This window comes from Lygodium microphyllum, chromosome 15 (genome assembly GCF_053477565.2).
Source record: "Lygodium microphyllum isolate KBCC chromosome 15, Lygodium_microphyllum_v1.1.10, whole genome shotgun sequence".
Taxonomy (NCBI): domain Eukaryota; kingdom Viridiplantae; phylum Streptophyta; class Polypodiopsida; order Schizaeales; family Lygodiaceae; genus Lygodium; species Lygodium microphyllum.
Window position 1 is genome coordinate 89,727,764 of NC_141149.1, and position 7,437 is coordinate 89,735,200.

Genomic DNA, 7,437 nt, shown 5'->3' on the forward strand with positions numbered 1-7,437 from the left:
AAAGGGATAATGTAAATAGAAGGGAATAAGAAAAGAGGACCTTGGCAAGATGCCCAGTCATGTAACAAGGAGATAGGTGCCTAAAGGGATAATGGCATGTATAAAAACCAAAAAGTGAATGGAAGAGCTCATTCTTGGTATGTGGCTAAAGTGGCTCTCTTATTCTATTCTCCTTGCCTTTTCTTGTGCTTATGTTTGAGAGAGGGAGTGTGAGAGTGTGAGGGAATGAGTGTGTGAGGATGAGGGACAAAAAATTCCATAAATTTGATCCATCGATACTATGGAGAGTAACACTAATGATTAATATGACATTGACTCTCTAGATTAATAACAAATCCAGATGATGATTCACTCAAGGGTTTTTCACACTATGTCGGCGTAGCGACACAACATCCATCCGCTCTGAATGTGCACATCATTCGGTATGTGCCACATGATTAATATTCATATAGATCAATATGTTTATCTTCTATCCTTAAAGCTTCATTGTCCTCTTGATAATCCAAGCTAGCATAAACCCGTGCTTCATCTTGCACATGTTCTTCAACTGGCTCACTTACACTTTGTCACTTAAAAATCTTGATCCTCTTCCTTCAATAGGAATCTTCAAATCTATACCATCCAGCTAACACAAAGAATACATCATGTTATCATGTACATTCTTCGCAATATAAAGACCAAACCATCTCTTGGAAGCCTTTTTGAGTGTACTATATTGAGTATCAAGATTATTGTCATAGGTTAAAACCCAATCTCCTTTCAATGGGTTTTGGATGAAGCATGTGTTTCTTTTGAAACCTATCTTTATTCTTCAAACTTGGCATCTTTTAAATGCATGGTTGAAATCTCGATGTCTTTGGGTCTCTTTCTAGCTATCGAATCTACAAAGCAAGAAGGTCCTCCTTCTTCATATCATTCTCCCAAGGTATCACACTCTAAGTAGCAGTAACATCCTTCATAGGCATAAGAATATTTTGTCCATACATCAACTCAACAAGCATAGATCCAGTCACTATACTATGTAAAGTGTGATCAGCCCATAAAGCATATAAAAGTAGCCTATGCCACTCTTGAATCTTACCTTTTCATGCTTTGGCTAAGGCTTTGATGATAGGTGGGTGTCTGCATTCACTTTTACCATTTCCTTTAGGGTTGTATGTTGAAGTGTGAGAAAGCTTTATACCCAACCTCAAGAAGAATCTCCTAACTTCTTTTGTATCCAACTCTCCTTGATCTATAGTTATCTTTCCAACACAACCATAGTGTAAATAACATCCTCCAAAAGAAATTCATATATCAAAGTACTAGTACTAATATATTTGAACAAAGTATGAGAACTATTTATATAACAGGATTTTATGTAAAGGACCATAGGGTTACAAGTGGAACTGATGCATCAAATTGAGGCACCTAATTTATCTTGAATATTGTTCTATCAATAGACTCTTATTGACAAAGGGACTGAAATCTACTGGTGTGGCTGAAAAAGGGGATCATTTGTATTAGGTAATGTTCTCATGACTCATAAATAGGATGAGGGTTATAAGCGTAGAGTGGGTTGCCAATTACCAAAGGGACTTTGGCTTCACACCGCACATCATTTTTGTTGGACTAGTATCCATTGTTGTGGGAGTTTTTGCTCAACCGCCAAGACCCATGGACTGCTTATTGTTTTAGGTGTTCCAAGCCAAGCACTAATGGCTACCTCTCACATAGCTGACATGCCATCCATATCCATGGGTGTAGTGAGCGTACCTCCATGCCGATCGAGTTACCTCCTCTCCCGAGCACTCTAGTAGCTCCATGATCCAAGTGCAAGCTTCAAGCAAGCTCCATTCTCAAGCTCCATTATCAAGCTCCATGCTCCAAGCTCCATAGCCACGAGCAAGACAAGAGAAGAGAAGAAGAGAGGAGAAGATGGAGAGCTTCTTGTCCTCGGTCCCTCACCCTCACACATTCACTCCCTCACACTCTCACACTCCCTTTCTCAAGCACAAGCTCAGGCAAGCAAGAAGAAGAAGAAGAAGAAGAAGAAGAAGAGGAGACCCACTTTTGGCCACACACAAGAATGAGCTTCTCATTCACTTTTCAACTTTATATACAAAACCCTAAATCCCTTTTGGGCGGTCATCCCCTTATCCCCTTTTTTACATGGCCAGCCGTGGCTTAGGCCCTTTTTCCCATTGTCCTCCTATCTTTGTAGCTTCCTTCCTACTGCCCATCTACCTTTACAAATTGCATGGGTGAGAGCCCAATGGTCCTCAAATTAAATCAGGATGGGCTTGCATTTTTTTACAAAAGTATTGATTTGCACTTTTCCTTGTGTGTCTTTCTCCCTTATTTGGGACTTTTCTGCGCTTCTTGTGTTTCTAGATTTTCCTTGTGCGCCTTTGTCTTCCGTTTCACTTTTCCTTGGCCTTTTTCTTCTACTTTAGCTTTTCCAGATTTTCCACCTTGTTCGTCTAACGGTTAACAATTGTAATAATGATAGGCCTTCCACACTCATAATTTACTTTGCTTAGTATGGGTGCAGATAATAACAAATGTTTCAACTTCCTCACTGCCTTTATATGTAATTCATATCAATGAAACTTTTTACCTTTCCTCAACAATTGGTAGAGTCTATCTACTACATTTGCAAAGTGTGGAATCCAAATAAGATAGAAAACATATGCAACCAAGAATCTTCTCACCTCACTTATGGAAGTACAAGTCTCCTTCATCTTTTGAATGGCTTCAAACTTTACGAGAGAAGGCCTTTGACCATAAGGCCCACACATATGTCCCACAATTAAGATTTCATTGACTCCAAAAACTAACTTTGGTCTAGAAATACTAAGAATTATATCTCTTCTAATGTAGATAATATCTTCTCACAATTAGAAATATGATCTACAACAAAATTGAGACACCCCCTCAAATCCATTATCTCATCCTTGACCCCTTCTTTGCACCCTTTTATAAGCACATCATCGAGAAAAGGCATTGTAACACATGGTATGAAGTCACGAAGGAATTCTTTCATCCCATTTATCACATGTGCAATCAAGTTGGTTGCTCACCCTGAGGTAAGGTACACAACATTACTAAACCCAAAAGCGTCTTCAACGTTTTTTAACTGTTAATATCCACATCCAATTGAAATTAATCATATCTAGAGTAGAGATCTCCCATAGAATGAATTTCCCTTCCTACAAAAGTTTTTGCAAACTCGTCCATAATTGGACATGCGCCAACATTTCTAATAGTCATTTTGTTCACTGGTTACATATCCTATATAAATCTCAAAGCTCAAATTTTCTATGGCACTGTGAACCACCTATTTGAACATGGAGAACAAGAGGGCTCCAAGATACCCATGATGATCTTTTCATTCAACAACTCAATCAACATTGGTATGTGGGCCTTAGGAATATGAATAGGCCTCAAGTTCCAAGACACATAAGGCACATTGAAAATAACCATTAGAGAACCAAAACTAGGGTCCACACATTCAATTTCATGCGGTTGAAAAGCAAAGGCTTTACCACATTTTGATAGCATCTCTTGGAAGCACTTTTTCTCCTCTAGTATAAGAAATCCCTTGTATCCCATCTTTAATTCCTTTAAAGACTTTGATATAAATGCATGCCCAATTCTTTGTGGATCTTGTAGCTTTGGTTGTTGAGAGGCTTGATTTATCTTTTCTCTTCTATTAGAAGGTAGAGGTTGAGCACCATGTTTTACCTTTTTAGCAAATGTTTTGTACTTGGTCTCCACATCTACTTCTAGTCCTTCACTTGCTTTTTGGAACACATGTCTTCTCTTTAAAGCCTTCAATAACTTTGTACATCTCCACTTAACATATTTTGATAACTTCAGTACCTTCCTCTAGATTTGAATTTAGTATGGGGCTGCAAGCTCTCGAATGGTATTTTAAAAAAAACTTCTTCAAAAACTTCTAATTCCCTTCATCATCTTCAATCACGCCACTTTCCTTCAAGCTCTTTTGAATCATTACCAACATGTTGTTCCTTCCTTCACAAGTCTTGAAACTTTCCAAAATTTATGGAATCTTCTACTAGTAGCCCTAGGAATCCTATAGAAAAAACTTCCTTACCACCTAAATTAGGCGAGAATTGTTTTCTTTGTGCACCATCACAGTTCTGCTTTATAATGGTTCATGTAGAAATCCCATCATATCTTGGTGCTCTTTGAACTCCTTGCTAATCTTTGGTAAAGGATGCTCATGAAGGCTTTCTCAATTCCTCTGATGACCCACAAATATAGTCAAGAACTAAACAATATGCTACTGATCACAGCTTCTTATTCTAACATAAGCAGAACCATCATGACCTTAGTCTTCATATGGACTATAGTAATATATGATTGTCCAAGAATCAAAGGGTAAGAAGATATATCCTATACAAAGAAATTATGCTCATCTCGAACATCTCCAATAGTCACTTTCACATTAGAACAAACACCATAGAAATCCCCTAATGAGTTGTTCACAACCTAAGTTCTCCACCCATGATTCATATCAATCAGCCACCTTCCTTTGGAGTAGAGACCCTTTGACATAAGATTAATCTCTAAACCATGATCTATGAGTTCAACATATGGCTCATCAAGCTCACCAACCTTAACTAGAGTCTCTGTCATAGCCTTGGCAGCCCAATGATTCCTTGAATAATGGCTTCTGTGAATGACTTCAAATTCCTCATCATACTCAAATCAAACTTGCTTTATTTGTCTCTAAAACTTATTATAGTCCACCATTGATTCTTGCATCTTCATCTTTGTGTGCATGTGCCTTGTGTGCCTCCTCTATACCCTGTTTCCCTTTGTACTGTAAGGTTTCTCCATCTTCATGTGAGTGAGGATTGGTACAATCTCCAAAAAATCGTCACTTCCTCTTGACGATATCAATGATCTCCTTATGAAACTTACGTTTAGCAAATCCAAGTACCTCTTTCAAAGTGAACTCTACCTTGCTATTGAAAATTCTTCATTTTAATACTTTCTTGAAATTTGTAGCCAAATCAATGTTAGATTGCAATTGGTAAGCTAGAGTTTTAGATTAACCTTTTCTTTGCTCATGCATTTTCTCCATTGGTGCATCGTCCATAGGTACTTCTGGTTGAGGAACATCGTGTGAAGTTGCATCACCATGTACCTCTATCTCCTTTGTTCCAGTTTCCCTTAGTTTCCTCTTTGATGTATTTTCAATGCCTTCTTCTCGTTTGTGCTTTTCCTCAACAATAGCTTCATTGTTTTGGATCCTAGTAATGTATGCATACAATAATAAAGAGTCTGTAGGATCATCCCAATCTATTGTTTGTTGAATACAATCGCCAACTTGATGCAAAGTATCCCTAGAAACCTTCCATCTTTTTGTTGTATTTACTACATAAGGCTAAATCTCATTAACCTATTTTGCATGCTCATTCATTTGAGTCTCTTTCTTTGATACATGTTCCACTTGTAAATCATATGTAGTAGCTTTCATATTGACTAGAGCATGTCTCGCCAACATATCATCCACAAGTTTTCTAATACTACATTTTCCAAAGTTTGAACCAAGAGGTAAACTTGTCTCCTGCAAATGAATTTTACCATCTTTAAAGAAGAAAACACCTTTAACTAGTGCATCTTTAAATGAATCACAATCCTTTTGAAAATTTATTAGTACTATCACAACATATGCAACTTGAAACAGAACCTCCATGATTTTACTCTTGAAAAACATCAATTGCAATTCTCGTATACCTTTCACCTTACTTATCCAAAACCGAGTCTTCAACTTTGGGACTTACAATTATTGACTTGGTTACTTGCTCCATTGAAGTAAAAGTTGAAATAATACTAGCCTATTACCATCTTATTTCTTCAATTATATCTTGTTGCAAGCAAAGAAATAGTATCTTTCACCTCTTTCCAATCAATTTTTAGTCCCTGTTCAACATCCTTGTCTTCCCAAAGTACTTCAAAACTTCTTTGAAGTGTAGGGTCGATAGCCTGGAAGAAAAGTTCAACCTTTTCAACCTCAAGAGTTTGTTGTTTCCTATTTGATAATTGTGAGTATTTACGCTCAAACTCTCGTAGCAATTATATAGGCAATAGCCCTTAATTGGGTTTAGCAACCAACTCTAAGAAAGTTCTCTTAGTTACCCACTTTAGATCTTTCATAAAGTATTCTTCATTGAGTGCCTTCTTGAAATTGTCCTAATTGTTAGCATGCACCTATTATATCTCTCTTATCTTTATTTTGATCTTCACAACAACAACAAATTCAAAATTTACTATCATCTATTTCTTTGAGACCTTGTTCAGCTCTATTTCCTTTGCATATGACTTGAGTACGTAGACATATCATGGCCTTCAAATGGATCTACCTTGTTTATCACTGATTGAATTGCCATTGTTATAGATTCTTCCATCCTCTCCACCTTTTGTTATTGCTCATCCACAGTGGCATATCATTCTAGTGATACTCTACGATTGGACATCAGTTAGAGTCCACCTATCCTAGCTACGGTATCAAGATAATATGTGCGTATGTCAATAAGACACAAAGTCTCTAGTTGTGGGTGTGAATAAGAGTAGTAATGGATAGATAGATATATCTAATGTTAGAGAGATTCTTAAGTGAGGATTAATGATAGTAAGAGATTAGCTAAATTCTTGTATGAGAGCAAAGATGATGATAGAGATTACATCGAGTAGAGACCAACTAGAGACAAAACAACATACATGCAAGAGATCAGAGGCTCAAAGTATCCCAAAACCAATTCTTAAATAAGGAAACTTGTTTACAATGAGTCTCCCTTCATCATGTCTTGTTTCACATTGTTCTACCTACAAACTTACACCAAACACTAGCTTCAACTTACTTTATGCATGACACCCTATTCTAGAAGTTTTCTATACCTTTTTAGGATATTTGCAAGAAATAATATAAAAATAGAAAAAAATTATCCAAAAATCCTATAAGTTTGAACCATCCATACTATGGACACTAACACTAATTACTCTCTAGATTAATAAAAAAGATGTATGATGATGCAATCGATGGTTTTTCACACAGTGTCTACATAGTCGTACGATAATGGGATATCTATCTAGACATCTTTCTACTTAGTGTGTTTAAACTATGGACCACTTGTATATTATGTATGTTGTACTCTCTCTTATTCTTACTAGACTTATATAGTAAAGAAGAAGAAGAAAAAAAAAGGCTACTAAGGGTTTTAGCTTCCTATTTTGTGTACGTTCTCTCTATGTGTTTTATGTCTTGCAAGAGCTCAAGCTCTCTCTCTCTCTCCTCCCATATTTTCAATATCTAGACTCATGACCATTTGCATACTCAAAAATAGTACAATTCATTCTCGCACTTCTTTCTTGGCTACTATTAACTAAGCCTACTCTATTTGCATGGGAAAAAGATTTGGTATT